Here is a 19,521-nt window from a genome sequence, read left to right as displayed (position 1 = left end):
TTATTTAATCTTCTTTCACGCTATAAACCCTCTGCAGTTGAAACAGTGCCATTTAAACACCAGGATTAAGTCAGCCATCGCATTTCGTCATGTAACGCTGCATATTTTCTGAAATCGAAGTACCGCCCTTGGATTAACAAATTCTCTGCCCAGAACATTCCACTATGTGGATCTTATGCGAATAAAACAACGTCATTAAATAACCTAAAAACAAAGAAAGTCTGATCTGACGTAAGTCCCTTTTGCAAAAACATGAAACAAGTAACGAAATGTGACTGTTACAAGGCAGAAAAGTCCCAACCGAATCAAGTAACAGTTATTAAGCATTCATTGACTTATAAACATTTCCGGGAAACACACGCAAGCAAGTCCTTGATCACACGTTGCGTTCTCCTTCACTGTCAAGAAATATAAATTCTCAAGAAATATTAGTCAAATTCCCACTTGCATATGTTTAAGTACAAATAAAAAAGATTTACACAGATTCAAACCACAAGCTAAAGTCAGTGGTCTGAAATCTCTGGAGCTCTAAATGTGGCCAGCGCTGGAAATCCATCAAAAATTAGTACCAAAATTGGAGCTGACATACGAACGTACGAATCCTCGGTTACATCTCTAAAACCGCGCCATGTCATTTGGTGAATACTGTACGAAATTTCAGAGGAGCTGAATGCCTACAAAAACCCCGATCATGGAGACAGTAAGTTCCTCTGGAACGTCTATAAATATCTACTACACTACACGGTGCTTCATCCCGAAAGATTAGAAAACTACAAATCTCACTTTCTTCTAAGCTAAGTAGATGGATGTATAATATTAAAATGTGCCTTTAACATGTGAGAATGTGAATTTGCCTTCTGATGTAAAGTATACGAGATATTCTCCTTAAAGACGGCTTTGTCATCATAAATCTGACTGGTATATCTAGAATCTCAAAACAATTAAGCTACATTCTTTGGCGTCTCTGCACTGCTTCACTACAAACACACTTCACAATAAGAACGACGCTTTATGTGTACACGATGGTTAGTGAGTTTTGCCGCGAGATACGAGAAACTTGAGAACTCGACCTTAAGACGCGTTTATTGTCTTTCTAGAGACAGTTGCACAAGATCACGATAACTACACTGAGACGGGAGGCAAATGCACACGACCACTGTTCATTTCTAAACGAGCAAATTCGGGTATTTTCGAAGACACGTGGGGTATGCGTTTTTCTTAACCTCTGGATTGTAGCGCCGTTTAGTCTGGTAGAAGATACCGCCCTGAAGCTGGAGGCATCAAGTGCCTCTGAAAATGCTGGTAAAATTCTACCAGAGTAGACGGAGCTACAACCCAGAAGGCAGCGATCTTCATACTCGCCGTCGTGAAAACCTCAAACCCAACCTCGTGTTACTACCTCCCTCTTAGGTCCAAATATTCCCTTCAGCTTTGTCCTAAAACGCCCTCAACCCATGTTCCTTCATTTGTAATGCGACATTATTATTGAGTACATAGCAACAGCTCTAATGAAATTACACAAAAAGTTATAATTACCGGAAAGAACCTACAAGCTATAAACAGGTCTGATTTGATTCATAAGTTTTCCTAGCTTCACTGTGGACTTCAATGCTATTTGTCGTGGTAATTGGGATACAAGTAAGGCCCAGGATGAGGTGGACATTATTCAGCAAATATATGTCAGATCGGCGCCATAGGTGGAGCGTTCCATGGATACTATCTTCTCCATTTACGTAATACGTTAATGATACCAGAGATATGAAATAACAGAGCACGAGTGTGAGGACTGGAAATCCATAAATGGAGCTGACTTGTTCACAGACATTCATTAAATCACTGTGCAACCGTAAAAATGTCCATATAACCTCTACGGAACTAAAGTGGCCTCATGGATTTTACAGGAAAGAAAATTCGTGCACCTACTTAATAGTAATGTCACATTACATTCCTCCAAATTGGCCCTCAACAGAAGAACGTTGCCATGACAATTTTTCATTCATTGCTCGATGAGTATCCAAGTGAAAATATGATAATCACACGCTTAAAAATACCACCAAAAATTCAAAAAAAAAAAAAATAGTGATCTTTTATAACTGACAGTCGCGGGTCTACAGCAAGCTTCAATGTAAGACAGTTCTCCAAAATTACAATATTCTCCATTTACGATCTAATAGACGGCAAATAAGGAGAAACCTGAACGTTGCTTTAGCAACAGCGAAAATGTAATAACGACATTTATTGGAGACTTTGTGTACTCGGACAAAGAATTTCATACAATAGTGAAACTCAGTTCGGAAACATGGATCGAAAGGACCACTATCGTCCATAGGACAGAAGAAAGTTTTAGGTGAGTTGAGGAATTCAAGACATTGCACTCAAAACACACTTAATTCTTATTGGAATATGAAAACTGATAAAGACCCGTTGCTATGGATACGTAACAGAACAGTCTGATGGCAGAACAGATGCCCGTTTCCTTGACGATGTTTTCTTCAGAATTCAGTAGAATTACTTTGCACAATTACACTGTAAAGTTTATCACTTAACCGACAAAACAATGAACGTATCGGGTTCGAGGCGGTGCTTGCTTTCCCTAACGCCCAAATATTTCGCTCAGCACTAAAATCATGGTACATTCTGCCCTCTTTGACAGAACAAGTTTCAAGCCCATAAAACAAAGGTAAATTATAGTTCTGTATATTTAAATAATTACGCTTGAAACACAACAAGGAAAGATTCTTAAATCAAGGGCAAAAAACAATTTCTCGAACTTAACAATTTAATATATTCTTAAATTAATCATAAACACGCACGTAGCATCTATTTGTATTAGGCACACCGCAGCGAATTGTAAACAGAAATAAAGTAATTATAACTGCAATGCTGAAATGAATTTTCAACAACCGGCCAGAGGCTGATGATTAAATCGCTCGAACGTGATAACAAACAAGGGAAAGCACTATATTCTCACACCGTGTAACCATGACAACAGCACACGGGGCCGCGGAATTCTGTCTGTGCAAAAACAGAACAATAATTACCATTTCAACTTCGTCCTGAAATGAAAGATTAAAACAAGAAGATTGGAAAGGTGCACTTGAGATCATATTTCCCAAACGGGTTATTTGCTATTTTTTAAATCGCATTGGTCTTGATGTTCATTCATTGCAGGTTAATCGCATGCACATTCGGGGGTTTTATTTTTGTATTTTGTTAAACATATAAAGTTTTGTGGTTTATATAAGTAGCACATATCTTAACATTCTGTAACATCGCATTTTAGCAATACAGAGCATTTAATTATTCAATATAATTCTCACAATGAAACAAATTACTTCTTGAAACATCATTAAATATTTTAACTCTGCAATGGTGAAGTGCTGTGTTTTCTTTGCGGTACGGACTGAATTCTTAAATAAAATTCAGATTGGCTTTAGGCTTCAAAGTGTTAAATACGTGATATGATTATAGTCCAAACGCTGTGCACGCAGTCTGGATTAAGACCTAGTAAATTCTAACCTTGCGCGAGAAGAGTAAGTAATTAGCTTCTTAATAGGTGAGTCACTGACTCAGTGACTCAGGCAGTTATTATGCACTCTGTTTCCAGTACGTCTCTACTTCCAATGTAATAGTAGCTTTAAGAACGAGGTCCCTAAACCACACGTAAGTTTCAAATCCTTGTCTCAATTGAACACTGTTGAAGCGTACTCTGAGATGGTACAGACCGAAATAATCACAGACAAGCACACGCTTTGAGAACGATAACAACTTGGAGATGGAAAAAATGTTTCGATTATTTTTCCTATTTATTCTACATTCCATCTTCATCTCCTCTTTCCTGTTACCATTTTACTACTTGGCATCCCTGCTCCATCGAGACGTCCCGTGTTCAACGTAGGCCCGATATCAGCTATTTTAATTAGATTTTCGTCATTTTCCTCAGTCCCTCCAGGAAATGCAACTGCTACGTCCTTCAAGTAGATCCATTCCCTTGACCATTCACAACACATCTAATCATTCGGCACTATATGGCACATAACGTTCTTGACAAGCTGATAGTCGCTCGGTTTGTCAATAAATTACCCGCCTTTTAATGGAACCCAGGAGCTGAAACTCGTCTAAATAATAGTTCAGAGTTCAGTCCGTACGCAAAGAAAACACAGCACTTCACATTACAGGGATGAAATGGTTAACGCTGTTTAAGGAAATAATCGCTGTTTACAGTGAAATCGTATGAAGCACATAAATACAAAATGATGAGTTACTAATTGTTGACCAAGGTAGGACACGCAGTTGCTACTGGGCTTTAAAGAGTTAATGTCCTGAATAATAATTTTGCCCAGGCTCTGAAATTTGGGGGGGGGGGGGGGAGGGGGGGGGGGTTGCTACAAATATCGATTTCATGCCACATGTAACCTCAATCACTAAGGTAGGGTTTCGTAATATAGGATGTAAAGTATTAGCTCCCCGGCAGCAATTAGCCAAAGTTTGAGAAAAGGTGTTTGCTACGCTTCTAACATCAGCACAGTTTTGCGTGCCTAGGTTCGAGAAGCTCACGTAGTCACAAGCCAGGTTTCTTTTACGTAACTTGTCTAGTTCTTGGTGCATTTTGACGAAGATTTCTCACCTGCAGTGGGAGGACGGTGATCTACGGATTGGTACGAGGATAACAGATTGTGTATTGCGTTATTTAAAGACGCCTTTCCAGCTACTCCAGTTAAGCTACGTCAAGACGTAGAATGATGAATTCAGAACTGCATAAAAGGAAGAGGTCGTGACATTTTAAGGTACTGTCTCAGAATTATATTATTACGTGGAGGTCACTACAGTCTGTCTGTATATTTCCGAAAGCACGGGACAGATTTCGTTAAGATTTGGTACAGTTTTGATAGTGTAAACAAGAGTTTATCAGATGAATCTATTTTTTTTATTATAGATCCAATGAATTTCTACTTTATATGGCGATCAAATTAACGTTGCCAATTTTCTAAAAAAAAAAAGTCATAAAACGGAACGAAATCAATATGATGCAAAATAAAGACGACCTGCAACTTTTATTTAAAGTGTTTCTTTCTTCCAGTAAAGTGTGTATTGAATTAATTACAAGAAATAAAAATAATATCTGACTCCAGACAGGGTTTGGTACCTGTGACACGATTACCTTCATAATAATAAATCTTTGTGGAATAATGAACATCGAAGGTCGATGACGTATGAAAAATCACAAACAATGCATCTGTAAAATATACAGACGCTGTACTCTAAAGTGGAGTACACTTTATTTTATTCGTAACAGGACTATAGAGCAATGACCTTTCAAACCACGCAGATATAGTTAGTTTATTGAGAATATACGGCTTACCTTCAGTGGAACTCTAGCTACATCACATATCCAATTCTCACGTTAATAATACAATAGTTCTGCCGCAAGCACTTAACATGTGAGCATTTTACTCACCGGCTTCAACAGTTCCTACTCTCTGCTATCCCCCCCCCCCCCCACCCTCTCCTCACCGCATCGAAAATCACAGTTGCAGATCAATTCACAGAGTGTGAAAATTGTACACCTTGCATCTGAAATACTTTTCCTGTATTTCAACACAATTCCTCCCACACGCGCGTGTGCAAATGCCATACTGTTTCTACAACCCGTCCAAGCATGCATACAGAACATCTGAATGGACAGTCACTTCTTCGGTGATAAACTCACTCTGTACAAAGAACAAACCAGACTTGTGATTTATAGTACTAAGTAACTATAAGGAGCAGCCTCCTTGTTGAGGAGCCAATAACCTCTCAGCTGCTGAAGAAATTTCCCCCTTCGATAGCCAAATAGTTGGCACTCCTGCTGGTTCAACCCTCGGCTCGGAGACCGACTATTCTAAGGTTTTTAGTGGTGTTCCTCAGTCTCTCCAGACAAATCCTGGAACAGTACCTTAAATTATGCCAAGACAGTTTCCTTCCACATCAATAATTCATTATTCATTAATTATCCCATCATCTAAAGCTGTAAAACCTGAGCTATTGACGTCATTAAATTAACTATAAATAAATTTTTATGGAACCCGAAGTTTCATTACAGCATTCACAAAACCCCGATCCGACACCAAGTGAATACAGTCCACACCATCCTGCCATATTTCTTTGAGACTAATTTTAACATTGGCATTTCTTTCGCGTATTCATCCGTTCAAGTATTCCAACCAAAATCTGTGTGAATGTTTCTCTTGCGCGGCGTATTATAATCAGCACTTCAGCCTTAAATGCATGACCAAATTTTATAATCATATTTGTATTTTTAAAGAATCAATAAACTTTCTTTGTGAGGACTTTTCTAATACCGCTTTTCAGTAAGTAAATACCGGCGAATTTCTTGAGCACCAAACGAAGAATACCGGACTCTTAAATGGGAGATAATATTAAAATTTATCTTACATGAGTAAGGTGAGCGTAAGGACAGGATACTACTGGCTGAGGGCTTTTCTGAAGTGACAGTTATAAAACCTCTGGGCACGTAACAAACGCTGAATTTCTTAATAAACACGTGCGTAATTCCGCCGAACACAACACATGAACTCTTCAGATTATATCCCACTACAGACGGTCATGAATCCCGAGCGGCAGTTACAATGTATTTGGGAGGTACGCTATTCGGATAAAGGTCAGGACACCGGATGTCCTGAGGTCCTTAGCCTCTCCAGGCAATTATGGGACAGTTCATTAAAAATGGCCACAGCAGGCACTGTTAACCCCTTCAGCTACTCGGTAGTCCTGTCATTTCACATAAATGCTCGCTGTGTTTCATACAGCGTCGAAAAATAAACACTCGATCATTAACGATCACTGAAACAGAGAATGAAAACTGTTTCTTTAGTTTACGTCTTAATTTCACAGCGAATTAATGAACTTAATTTAGCTGAGGCAAAATGCACTTAACACTGATACGTCTGAGTAGAATTTTCGAAAATTATCAGAAGGACAGAGAAACACATATGGACGCACGCGTGCCGAGATGTTACAGACGGATGCCCCCCCCCCCCCCCGGTTTCTGCGAACAGGTTTATAATTGTTATACAATTGACTTCAACAGTTTAATTTAAGTAGTTTCATTCTTTTATTGCACTAGTCGCATGCGATATTTTATTTATCTCACTTTCGTACAGCGCGTTTTAAACTTACACGTGGCATCCATTAATGTCGACATCGGGCTATTTCTCTTCCGATCAAAAAGACAATAAAAATCAAATTAGCCCCCCATTCTGATGGGGTGCAGGGGTGTCCGACGAACGACGAGGGTTCTGCGTCAGCAGTCTGGACGGATCACGATAAGGACAACAGTGTCATTAAGGACCTTTATTTACAGCCACAACTCGGAAATATGTTCTTTATGACACCCAAGTTCCATGGCTCCATTTAGAACAGTTTTATATGTTATGAAGGGGGAACAAAGACTTAGCTACATAAACTCTGTACACTAGACCTTTATTACTTCATACTGTTTTTCACTACGTCAAAATATTTATAAGCATTTATTTGGCAGATTCAGTGTGACCTCTGCCATGACACTACACCACAGGTTGAAGAAAAAACAAAAAAGAATTAAGCAAAAAAAAACACGAAAAGAAAAAAACATACACAAAGAAAGGGTGAAAACAGAACGAAATAAACACAGAATAAAAGACATAAAGAAAGCTGTCGTCACAGAAACAAAATTAGGTCAGCCTGGGCAAACGTTGACATGATAACTTCGTAGTTTCTGATTACCTGCAGCGTTTCTTAAACCCAGTACTGAACGTGCAATAAAACGAATTGGTGTAAGAAAGTTCATTTGTCAGTCCTACAGAGCGCAGAAACAACGTTTCTTAAAAAAAAAAAAAAAAAAAAAAAAAAAAATTCTTCACTATAACACATTCATTCCAAATCGAAGTGAACCCCCAAAATCAAAAAATTCAATAAACTTCCACGATCCATGAGGCAAAACGTATCCTACTTCACAAGAAATATCATAGTTAATCGATTATGTGATGCTTCCCGCAACGGATAAGCATTATCAAATTTCAATAAAACAAGTAACGCTTAATACTGGTCCTAATATACTGATTTAACACGTCTTCAAAATCCTATAGGCCTACTCATGACTCAATTCAATTCATATCATTAAGTTGCCTGCTCTTAACGAGATATATCGATAATAAAATGGTCTCTAATATGAGCGTCCTTGATGTGTAGAAGCCTTCAGACATTGCAAGCGAATAGTTCATGAGTTTTCACACATTAAAATTTCTGAATTCTGATTTATAGCTGAAAAAAATACACCCATGCCAGGATGAAACTAGCCACATGTAGCAGGGTCCTTGATAAACTGACAGTCGCTCAACTAATTAATAAATTCTTCGCCTTTTATGAAACTTGAAGGTTTATTACCGCGTGCTCAAGTGCCCATGACTGACACGAACCCAGGCCACAATCTCCCATTCTATTTCGGCAAGACACATTTTAATACGAAGTGTCCGTCTATTTGTAGGTCTGCCGAGTGGTCTCTTCACTTCAGACTTTCAGAGTGGACGGAAACCAAAATGAAAAGAGAAAACGATGACTGTTCGGGACGAAGAGTAGAGAAACAAAGGACATGCAGTCCTTTAACATACAAAGACTAAGAAATAAATGTGCTGTGTGTTGGAGCGAACAACAGGGCAAAGTAATGCATTGTTCAAATACTACGAGCTGCTGGATTCTTCAACTTGCAGATTGTCCCGCGTTCCCGTTGAGCAAGGCAATCGCCAAAGTGACTTGTACGTCAACAGCCACCGACATGAGGACGGTCTGAGTGCAGCGTGGTGAAACACAGCAAGAAAAATAAACAAACAAACCGAGAAACTGAAGTGTGACTTACAGCCTTGTAGCAACTCTCAAGTAACCGGCTGTGGGTGCAGAAGGGTGGCAAAACCTTTGAAGCCGAAGCTCGTCTAAGCAGTGTTTAAAAATTCAGTCCGTAACGCAACACCACCATTATAAAGATCAATTAGTTGACGCTGTTTAAGAAAATAATCGGAGTTCAATGCAATCTGTGTGTGAAAAATGCAGTTATTATCAAACCACGAGGTACATACACGATAACTGCAACTGGGCCTTAAAGTGTTAATATACTACCGATAAAAACGAAACAAAATAACAGAGAAATGCATGCAAATTATTTACGAATTCTCTGGTAAGGGTTCTTGCTTTGACAGTTGACAGTCGCTCAAGCGAACAAGAAATTTCCCGCTCTTACAGCATCAGAATATTCATAACCGCGGTTAAAATAGTTCACAAATGGGGTTTATCCTGAGACGGTTGAATCTAGTTAACACAGTCACAATCCGTTTTCGTTACAGCCTTTTAATATTATCTTCCATGTATGCATACGTCACCCAAGTTGTCTACTTTGGTTGATTTTCTGCTACAATTGTCATCCATTTCTTACGTTTACCATGTGTTCTACATACTGCGCCAATCATTCTTGATTTAAACATCCCAATGATGTTAACGGAGGAGTACATATATGAATCTCTTCGTGTACATCTCCTTTACTGATATCATTATGAACGATTACTCCCCGACTCCCGGCAGAAATTGCAGTAAATTTCTTTGCTCTTATGGGGCCATACTGGACTGGTACCTGGAAAACCTTGTAGGGCTTGGCAGCGATTAATTCAGTTCCAGCATGGGGCCGGGAAGTAAAAGTTGCATTCAAATTTATCAGCGAACGCAATGTACAGCTTCCGCTCTCACCCCTAGCCGATACATCGCCCGTAATTGCATCTCCTCAATCACTCCCATTGTATCATCCCTAATTTGGACAAAATCGTGTCTTGAAGTCTGCATGCCTTGTGCTGCCTCTGCTTTTATATTGTTTTTCCTCGCATAAAAAATCACAGCACGGCAAACTCCCTTGAAATACATTTTCGCCGTACATTAACAAACACAAATGTCCTGTTTACGAAGCTGTTCAAAATCTTGACAACAGACTAAACGATTACTTTAACTTTTGAAATACCCTACAAAGTATCTGCCAAGAACTGATTACATTAAATGGCGTGTATTGAGGTTATAAATTAATGTACGGGCATTGAATAATGACGCAGTTTGTACATTCTCGTTATGCACGGACATCCTTGCGGCGGGGCATTAAAATAAGCTCTGAACACTCAACGGGGAAACTTTCAAACTGGCAGAGTGAATGGACTCATTCATCACACGCAATCAAAACCGCACACAGGAACCAGCGCCACGTAAAACTTCGTACAACCACTGATCGTTCACATATTTCGGCGGTGACTCATACGTCCATTCATGTGTTCTTCAGCATGAGTCACTGTTCCTCGAGAGAGCGCGCCTCAAAAAGAACCACTACAAGTTGGAGCGGTAGGACCAGAACGCGCATGAAATGACCACTGGATTTTACGGACCGAAAGTTCCTTTAGCAAGAGAGGAAGTAGCTGGAGGACGGACAAAATAACATAATTACGGGCTTCATAATTCGTACACATAACCACTGTTAGGGTAAAAGAATCAACGTGGTTGAGACAACGTGAACATGTAGCAAACATACAACATTTCAGTTCGAAAAACTGAGGCAAACTGACACGTTGGGCGACGTAGACAGCAGCAAGATATTAAAATGAAAGTTTCCGAACGGAAAACAGATATGCGGTATAGAGACCAACATTCGAACCAGGAACTTCTCCCAAATGAATCAGTACTTCCATCCACTCGACAGAGAAGCTTCTAATTTTTATTTTAAAATAGGTCGTAATCAGAAGATGGATGTCTTCTGGGTTGTTGCGATTGCCCTGATGATGGTGGCAGCAAGGACCTCTGAAACGTCGGTAAACTTCTGCCAGACTACACGTTGCAGCAACCCAGAAGAGAGCCATCTTCAGACTCACGGCCGCGAAGACCTCAAATCCTACTTAGATCAAAATTATCCCATGTCTAACTAATCCTTTCAACTCACACTTTAGTTTCATCTAGTTATTTGATGCTATATGACCTCTTAAAGTTAAAAAAGGCGTCATTAAGTAATCGGTCCAACATGATATTAGCCTCTCTTTGTACTTAAACGCATCATGAAAGTTGCTTTATGTTTCCAGCACTGAAGCAACATCTGAGAGGTCAGATCAGACAACGATGTGAAAAAGTAGTAAAACGCTTGTTGAACGAGAAGGAGGCCGATTTTTATGGTCAGAGGATAGACAAGCCCATTTCACGGTATGATAAGTGTCTCAGTTCTCATGGCGATTGTGTAGAAAAATTATTTACGAGTCAGAGTGTGTCACTATATACTGCCAACATCGAAAACTACATGACTCGCTCCCAAATATGTAATTTTTAAGCCTCCCTTCTGAACACCATTCATTACTGGAGTGTAAATATTCAAAGGCAAATTTAGTAGCATCACTGTACCCAATCTATGAAATGGATGCCTAAAAGCAAAAAAAAATGTAATGAAACGTTCGTTTAAAACGCACGAGTAAGTAGACTCAAAACAAAAACATTTCGACCAATTTCCATAAAACACGTGAAATTTGTCCTTTTCCCCGTCACCTGTCTGTTGCACTCTCTCTCCCTGTCTCCGCTACAAAAATTCATTCGCAACGCCAAGTGCATCGTGGCGTGTCTATTGCAGCAGCTACTTTTTACTTTAACTCTGAAGCACGAAGAGAACAATTTACGTAATTATCTCCATTATTTTGTCTCGGTCCATATATTCTCTTAAGCAGTCGCGAGACTTTGTCCACAGAGCGTGTTTTTATGAAGCCCGTACGAATCTCACAATAAACAACGATTATTTCCTTAAACAGCATTGATCTTTGTAATGGTGAAACGTTGTGTTTTCTTTGCGGTACGGACTGAAATTTTACACAATATTTAAATACGATTAAAATATATGATAAAATTCAGGTCAATACACAAAACTTTATTAAGATGTTAAAATTTAAAATTTAAATGTTAAAATTTTAAATTTTAAATTTGCGCCATTCATTACTATAAGGATGTTACAATAGAGCGCTTTCATTCACTTCACAACATGTTTCGATGTAATACATCATCTTCACATATACTGAAAGACATGCATTATAATATAAAATAGTTTTAAAAAACAACACCTGAAGATGATGTATTACATCGAAACATGTTGTGAAGTGAATGAAAGCGCTCTATTGTAACATCCTTATAGTAATGAATGGCGCAAATTTAAAATTTAAAATTTTAACATTTAAATTTTAAATTTTAACATCTTAATAAAGTTTTGTGTATTGGCCTGAATTTTATCATATATTTTAATCAAAAAACACAAACATGACGCATGTAAACCTTAAATTTAAATACGAGTCGTGCTTCAAAGGGTTAGATCTCTTTACGTTGTCTTTGCCACTTACTAATTTCTTTACGTCTTCGTTTAATTTCGTTTTCGACTCGATGGCAAATGCAAACTTGTCGAAAGCCTCTGAAGAGCGTAATCCCATTTTGATTCCCAGCAGCACGTTTTCTTTTAGTCGGTACAGGTCAATTCAATAAGCGGATAGATGGAAACAGTTCTGGGACCAAAGAGAAACATGGCCAGATTTTAAGCACTTATAAATATGAAGAACGATACACAAGAAGCAAACAAACAAAGAAAATCACATTTCCATTTCCGTCGCCAACATTTTACTCTCAGCTGCCATTTCACTTAAAATGAAGGCTTCTAGAAATACTCCATATTCTTTTTTTTATTACATTTCCGTATGTTTTATGTAGCAAATTAAGTTTTCCGACATTTCATGTCAACTTGATTTTTGAGAGAACTCCAATTGCATCACCGCGGTGGCAGAGAATACATTTCCATCTAAAATTCTTCCATGTCTAACAAACAACACTGAGAGGAAACACCATTCGATTCAATTTATACGTCGGTCCAAATAAACAGCTCACATATACAAATGGTCATATTTTTTTTCAAAATCACCGAGTAGGTATACATTTATTTCATTTCTTCCAGCATTTTTACATGTTCACCGGTTGGGGACAAGATTCTTCCAAACACTAAGCTTTTCCTCATATATATGTGCAGGGTTCATTACAAATAATTCTTATTTATGTAATTATAATCGTCATATTAACACACGACCTACATTAGTAACAGAAGAAAAGTATGTTAATTTGTACATCGTGGAAATCGATTCAAGTTACGCGCACAAATCTAGAAAGACGCCTGTTATGGACGGTACACCAAGGGGTTGCTAAAATGCCATTTAGAAATGCTACTGTCAATATACGGTGCACTACATAAGAAAACATTTCTTAGTAAACAGCGTCCCATTTAACAATTGGAAACAGCAACAGCTTCCTTTATCGTGGGCACAGTCTGAAACATCAATAAACTGTTGAAACTCAGAAAGAAAAAAATTAAAACTCTGCAGATTCCTTCACATTTGAAACAATTTCACTTTCAGTGCAAGGAATAAAATCTTTGTTGAGACAAAGTTCCAAAGCCAAGAGCTGTATTCTGTGTCCAACAATTCTTCACCAAAGGCGAATATTAATCTCAGATTATGTGGTACAGAAGATAAGTGGTTTTGAATGCGCCAACAGCATTTTAATCTAATAAGATGAAATTGGTTATATAGGCTCCCAATTTTATTCCATTAACTGAATTCAATTCTATATTTTAACGTGCTGACTCAACAGCCATACGACCCAATTACGTATCAGCACATTCACATCAATTTAAATTAATAATTAGTTATAAACTCAATTTGTTGCGAGATAAAATCACATGTAAGATATTTTCATTAAAAAGGGTGATCCTATTGTATTGACACCCTGTATTTAATAAATTCGTAATTTTATCTTATCTTTTTGTAATTGATATGTACCTACAGCATTCCCTTATCTCATGCACTAACAGCACAGAGGCACAAATTTCCTTTCCAAATATTTGTTAACTTTTAACTCTCCTTCAAGCCAGGTATCTCATCGATTGTTCAAGCCCAAATAATGAAGTTCTTACTGATTACCATTGATAGTTATACAAAGTTCCATTTTAATATTATTCTCCTATCTACGATTACGTCTACAGAGTGGTTTCTTCCTTTCAGGAATTCCAACCAAACCACACGAAGATGTTACAAACAAGCTAAAGTAAGTCTTCACCTTTAGTTAGAAGTAAAAAGATGGAATCCAGTGGAGTAGAAATCTATTTCCAAGTGTGTTAATACGACTTCGTAATATTAACTGGCCTTGATATTCATCTGTTGCTCACACAAATCTATTGCTCTGAAGCTGCAGGCACTCGGTAGAGTCATTAATTATAAGCCCTTGTATTTGGTTAAAATTTCACCTCATCGAAACATTTTACAAACAAAACCTGTATACTAGTTTAATGGCCTCTATATCTGATGTCAAGTACATACTTTTTATGTTGGAGCGTTATTTACAACATCGATAACATCGATTCCAACGCCAAATAAGTGTGGAAAAACAAAGTTTTTATTTAAACTTACACGAATCGAACTTAAATTCGTCTAATAACATCTAATGTGACTACCCAGTACAAAATTTAATCAAAATCCCTTCAGTATTTTCAGAAAAAAACAAAAACATTCTGACAGACATACATTTTCGTCCAGTGCGTGAATTTTACACAAAGAACGCTATCGACGTTATATATTTTAATGTATTTGTAAATACATTCTGGGCGACACAAACAGTTGCTAAGGAAACACTTTTGTACGGCATTTCTCTCAGCTGACAAGCTGGAAATAAAGAATGTCCGACGCATTCTTTCTTCACTTACCTTGACCTTCCTGCATTTTCTGGCAGCGATAGATCTCGATTTTCTTCTCAGTGACTCCAGAGAGGAGCAGTTTATTTAGAAGTATCGATTAGAAAACAAAATTTATGTCACTGATGATGAAATGTCAAACACACTTAGAAACTGAAGTGTCTTCCCACTAATTACACTTATGCACTAAAAATAGGCTAACACACGTCAAGCGGAGTTCTTTAAATGTATAAATGCAACGCGGCTGGAATTGAAAACCCAACTGATCTGTACTTAATATACTGATGACAGATCATAACACGCGGTAATGAAACTATCTCCCCTTTCCGAAGTCATAACAAAAAATAAAAAAATAAAGAAAAATGCGCAAGATAAATTCGAAAATAGAGAAATCTTGAAAGCAACGCCACTTCACTTAGCAGTTGTCTGGTAAACTCTACAGCGAAAATTAAAACAAATAGCAAATTAACACGATGGCAACGCGTATAAAATAAACGACGAGCGTCTAGCGGTCCTTTCACAGCATCACCCTGTTCGCTTCTGACGAGATGAACACATGCGTCTCGACGCCGGCGTCTATTTCTCCTCCATCCCATCCATGAGCCCCTCTCACTCCCTCCAAATTCTCACATCTGTCACACATCCGAGCATCAAGAACCATCATATCAGCTGATAAGATAGTAAAATTACTCTTTCCGTTTGATTGATTTATGAATTACCTAGTAACGAGCTATGGACAGCACGGATTAAAATCCTTCAAATACTTAAGGACGTTATGAATCGTGATTTTCTCGTGGTCCACCTGAAGGCAGTAATTAGTGACTGGGGAAATACCAGGAAGAACCAATTATAATACTACGTGCTGTAGTTGAGATGTTCAAAATCATGAATACCTCTCTATTCAGTTCATGAGTTAGAATTTCTCACAGAACGCTGCATTGCTTGTCCTGTGAAGACAGAAAGAAGCCTTCTAATCGACTAATACCCCACATGCAGAGCTCGATTTATAAAGAACAATGTGAGATCTGAGGTAAAATATCGACTGCCGTCTTCTGAGTTGTGAATACGTGTTATGGTAAGTTGTTTCTAACGGTTCGGGGGCGCATATACCCTAAAGGTGGAAGATATACGTTCCTCCATACTGTTGTTAAACACATATGCGGCGTCACAACACGATGACCACGCATCTCATTACAGGAAAGGAGAATTCTCGTTTCTTTGACTGTGCTACTCATCTGTGGTCACAGACCAAATATAATTTCCCAGGACATTTCTATCGTCAAATGAGTGCAACGCCGTTCTGTTAGACTACTTCTCCGACATCTGTATCCGGCACATCTGCCTACATACGAACCGCCCTCTTTAATTCAAAACGATACAGTTAGAAATTGCTATGAATTATTAACCTTTCATGTGAATAGTTTGTTAAACATCGCTTTATTTGTGCGTTCCCGTGGTAACTGACAATGCCAACTGTTTGAAAACTGCAAATCGATTACTTAAACTGTCATGAACATGAAGCGAAGTTCCTCTAGCATTGTTAGGTCTGCATACCAGATCCAGTCAAGGTAGAAACGTCTGATTTCTGATTTTGGCAAATATTAAAATACAAGGCCTAACTTCTAGTCCTGTGTCCCTCTTCAATGAAATCCTCGAGCTGCAATAAAATCTGATGATGCTAAATTTTTCATTAATTGTTGTTCTTATTCTTCCTTGCATATTTTCTAGCATTGCTTACGCCGCCTATTTCGACGCAATTACTTCGATACACCCTGTACGGAACCCTGCATAAGGATCATGCACACGAAAACATGGGACAAATATAAATAGACAGGACAGAATCGAAATCGACGATGACAACTTACGATTGGCCTGAGACCGGACATATTCACAACCCTGTGAGGTTATAAAACATCAAATATTTGAATGATGACTCAGAAATGATGTGGAACGAAGCGGTCGTGGCATATTTTAAAACGCTGTTCCTTCATTTGTCAGGAGGAACAGGGGAAAACTAAAAGAAACCTTAGTCATGACAGCCGGCCTTCAGGACGAAGGAAATCCAGAATACAAATCGAAAGTGGTGATTAATTAATTCAATGCAACAGATCGTCTGAGACACTCGTTAAAACCTAGATAAAGCTTTAAAAAAATAGAAAAGAAAAACAGGGAAATTATCCTGCCTGAATTCAAAACAAGCACGCACGATCAGTTTTAAAGACCGAAAGCTTGTGACCACACAGCAAACATTTCCTCTCTAGAGAATCTAGACATGTAGAACAGCCCTGAGGTACACCATTCAGTGTCACTTTGCAGCTGCATCCAGAGCAGAGTCCTTAAGTCCGTGATAAATGATGCTTTCTTTCTTAGATAGAGATGTCTCTAGATCCATCATTAGGCGCAGTGAAGAAAATATATCGCGTCATTGGAGACACAAGCGAAGCGTGAAGCTAGCGACGATTTGTCTTTGTATCGTCAAGATCCTGTCACTTTTGTTTCTTTGTTCGTATCTACGTTAACCTTTAGAAAGTAAGGACGTGCAGCTGCTTAAAAGCGAAGGCCATGGAAAATATGAATCTCACTGTTGGTCAATTTCCAGGTTCGATAAGCAATGAAGAAAAAATTGCAGTTGCATTACTTGTAATCCAGCTTTAACACAATTCAATGCAGTTTTAAACTATTCAAAACCAATGGAATATCTGGCACTACTTATCTTTCGTGAGATCAATTGTTAACTCTGATGTTACAGAAAGCAACTCAGAAACTTTGAAATTTTTTATCCGCCCCTCACTTTTGAATTTGTTCCATATCCTCCCAATTACCTACATCCTTGGTGGTCCAATGTTCATACGCATTAGAGAAATCCATAATGCGGATTTCCACTCCGCATCCAAGAGTACAATGACTTACTTCAGCAAAATAAATTGGGTCCTTCTTCTCCTCTCTTGTCTGACTTTGAGTCCTTATTTGTAAATTTAGGAAATTACATAAGGAGGAACTTCATGGTTAGACAGGTACCTAGGACTGTCAGGACATTCAAATGAGGGCAATTACAATGGACTGAACATGTGATTCACATTCAAGAGAAAGGTAATGTATGCAGAAGTTCGGCAATAAAACCTCTTGGAAAACCATCGCTTGGGAGAGAGAGAGAGAAGGGGGTGGAATAGTACCTTAAAATAAATGTAGGAGGGATGTCGGTTGTTAGGATGGCTGGATAATGCCCTACTTTGGCCTTCAGAATTAGCTAGTCATTATAAAAGTCCAATATTCTCAGTAAGTCACCTTCTTACCTTATTAATCCATCTCTCGTCACAATCGGTCAGCCGCCACCATCCTCCTCCAAGGACATTTGTTGTCCACGAAAAAGTTGTTCCAATTTGTCATTAGGCTGAGCTGGTAATCCAAAAGGCAGGAGATAATCCATCTGAAAGCATTACAGTACATGGGTTGACCTACCTTTTGTGAATTACCATTATCATTGTTGGTATTATTATCTATATTTTAATTCCTCAGCCAGTTAGTCAAATGTTGGATAATAAATTAAAATTAACTGCTTCTGCTTCCTTCTAGGCCTAACACGATCAATCAAAATGTCCTCTATCAATCATCAGTGCTTTTCTCAACGAATTACGAAAAATTTTATGAAGTTTCTTTCAGAGATCATATTGAATTTAATTTAGCATTCAATTTACACTGCCACCTCAGCAAGGTGTAAGTTTTTGTTTTACGTTACGCTTTCATGCGTCTGACAATGTATCGAAAGAGGTTCAAGGTCGTCATTTCTCATAAAGTAACTACCCTGTTCACGACGGTTTACTCTCCCCTCCAAACCCATCACTAAAAATATATATATTACTGACTGTGGTAGATAAGGAATCCGAGTGCTTTTCCCAATAATTCTAACCTCTATCACTTGTCAATGTATTCTGAACCACGAACAATTTATTTAATTTTCATTATTGGCTTATAAAGCACGTATCCTATCCCCACCATATTACGTGTTTTCAACAGTGTTTAAAATATGCCCTATTCATAAAATGTCATATAAAAGAATCGTGCTGTGTTTCCGTGGTAGAATGACTTTACCGCATATTCCAAAATCGCATAAGACTACAGACCTGAAATAAAAGTGTTTTATGTTTACACATAAGTAGCAGTTGAGGTTTTTACGGCGGTGAGTCCGAAGATGGCTGTCGTCTGAGTTGTTGCGCCGTGTAGTCTGGTAAAAGCTTACTATACTGCAGACTCATCGCCTTGATGATGGAGGCAGTAAGAACCTCTGTAACGTTTGTAAACTTCTATAACTCTACACGGAGCAGTAACCCAGAAGCCAGGCATCTTATGTTTAGACACATCTGCATGGGTTGTTTCATCTTACCCTAAAAATTACACACTTACCATGAAATTAACTAAAAAGGGATTGTCTTTTTTGCTATATTCACAAATTTCACCAACATCAGAAACAGCCACAAAATACTGCGAACAACACTAAAATATGAACTACTCTGCCATCTTTAGTGTAATATAGAAACTACAATTACTACTGAACCAAAATAGCATCTTTCCTCCATTTGTTTAATAATAATTGCGACATAACTCAAGTTACTGGGTTAAATTTTTTTGAATATTTCTATAAATGATCTGTATATGTATTTATAACGTACTGTCAACAAATTCATATCTAAGTACTGGTTGTTGACAACGAAATA

At 38.1% G+C, this 19,521-nt stretch overlaps 1 protein-coding gene across 3 annotated transcripts in view; it reads right to left on the bottom strand.

Annotated features, from left to right (window-relative positions):
* The window catches only part of LOC110829563 (Transient receptor potential cation channel gamma), a 188,752-nt gene extending 169,441 nt beyond the window's left edge, over positions 1-19,311 (bottom strand). For 2 of the 3 annotated variants that reach the window (XM_087355596.1, XM_022063394.2), the window contains exons 1-2: positions 19,211-19,311; positions 18,103-18,236 (exon numbers count right to left, since the gene is read on the bottom strand). The gene's annotated coding sequence lies outside the window, so the exon portion shown is untranslated. Of the gene's footprint in view, positions 1-14,821; positions 15,339-18,102; positions 18,237-19,210 lie in introns of those variants that run through there. The other variant, XM_087355597.1, reaches the window with a different exon arrangement.
* Between the last annotated feature and the right edge of the window lie 210 nt (positions 19,312-19,521).

The sequence above is a fragment of the Zootermopsis nevadensis genome, unplaced genomic scaffold (genome assembly GCF_977971745.1).
Source record: "Zootermopsis nevadensis isolate Lab colony 2312 unplaced genomic scaffold, Znev_1.0 Znev_ptg000024l, whole genome shotgun sequence".
Classification (NCBI taxonomy): domain Eukaryota; kingdom Metazoa; phylum Arthropoda; class Insecta; order Blattodea; family Termopsidae; genus Zootermopsis; species Zootermopsis nevadensis.
This window is presented reverse-complemented; position numbering and strand designations above follow the sequence as displayed.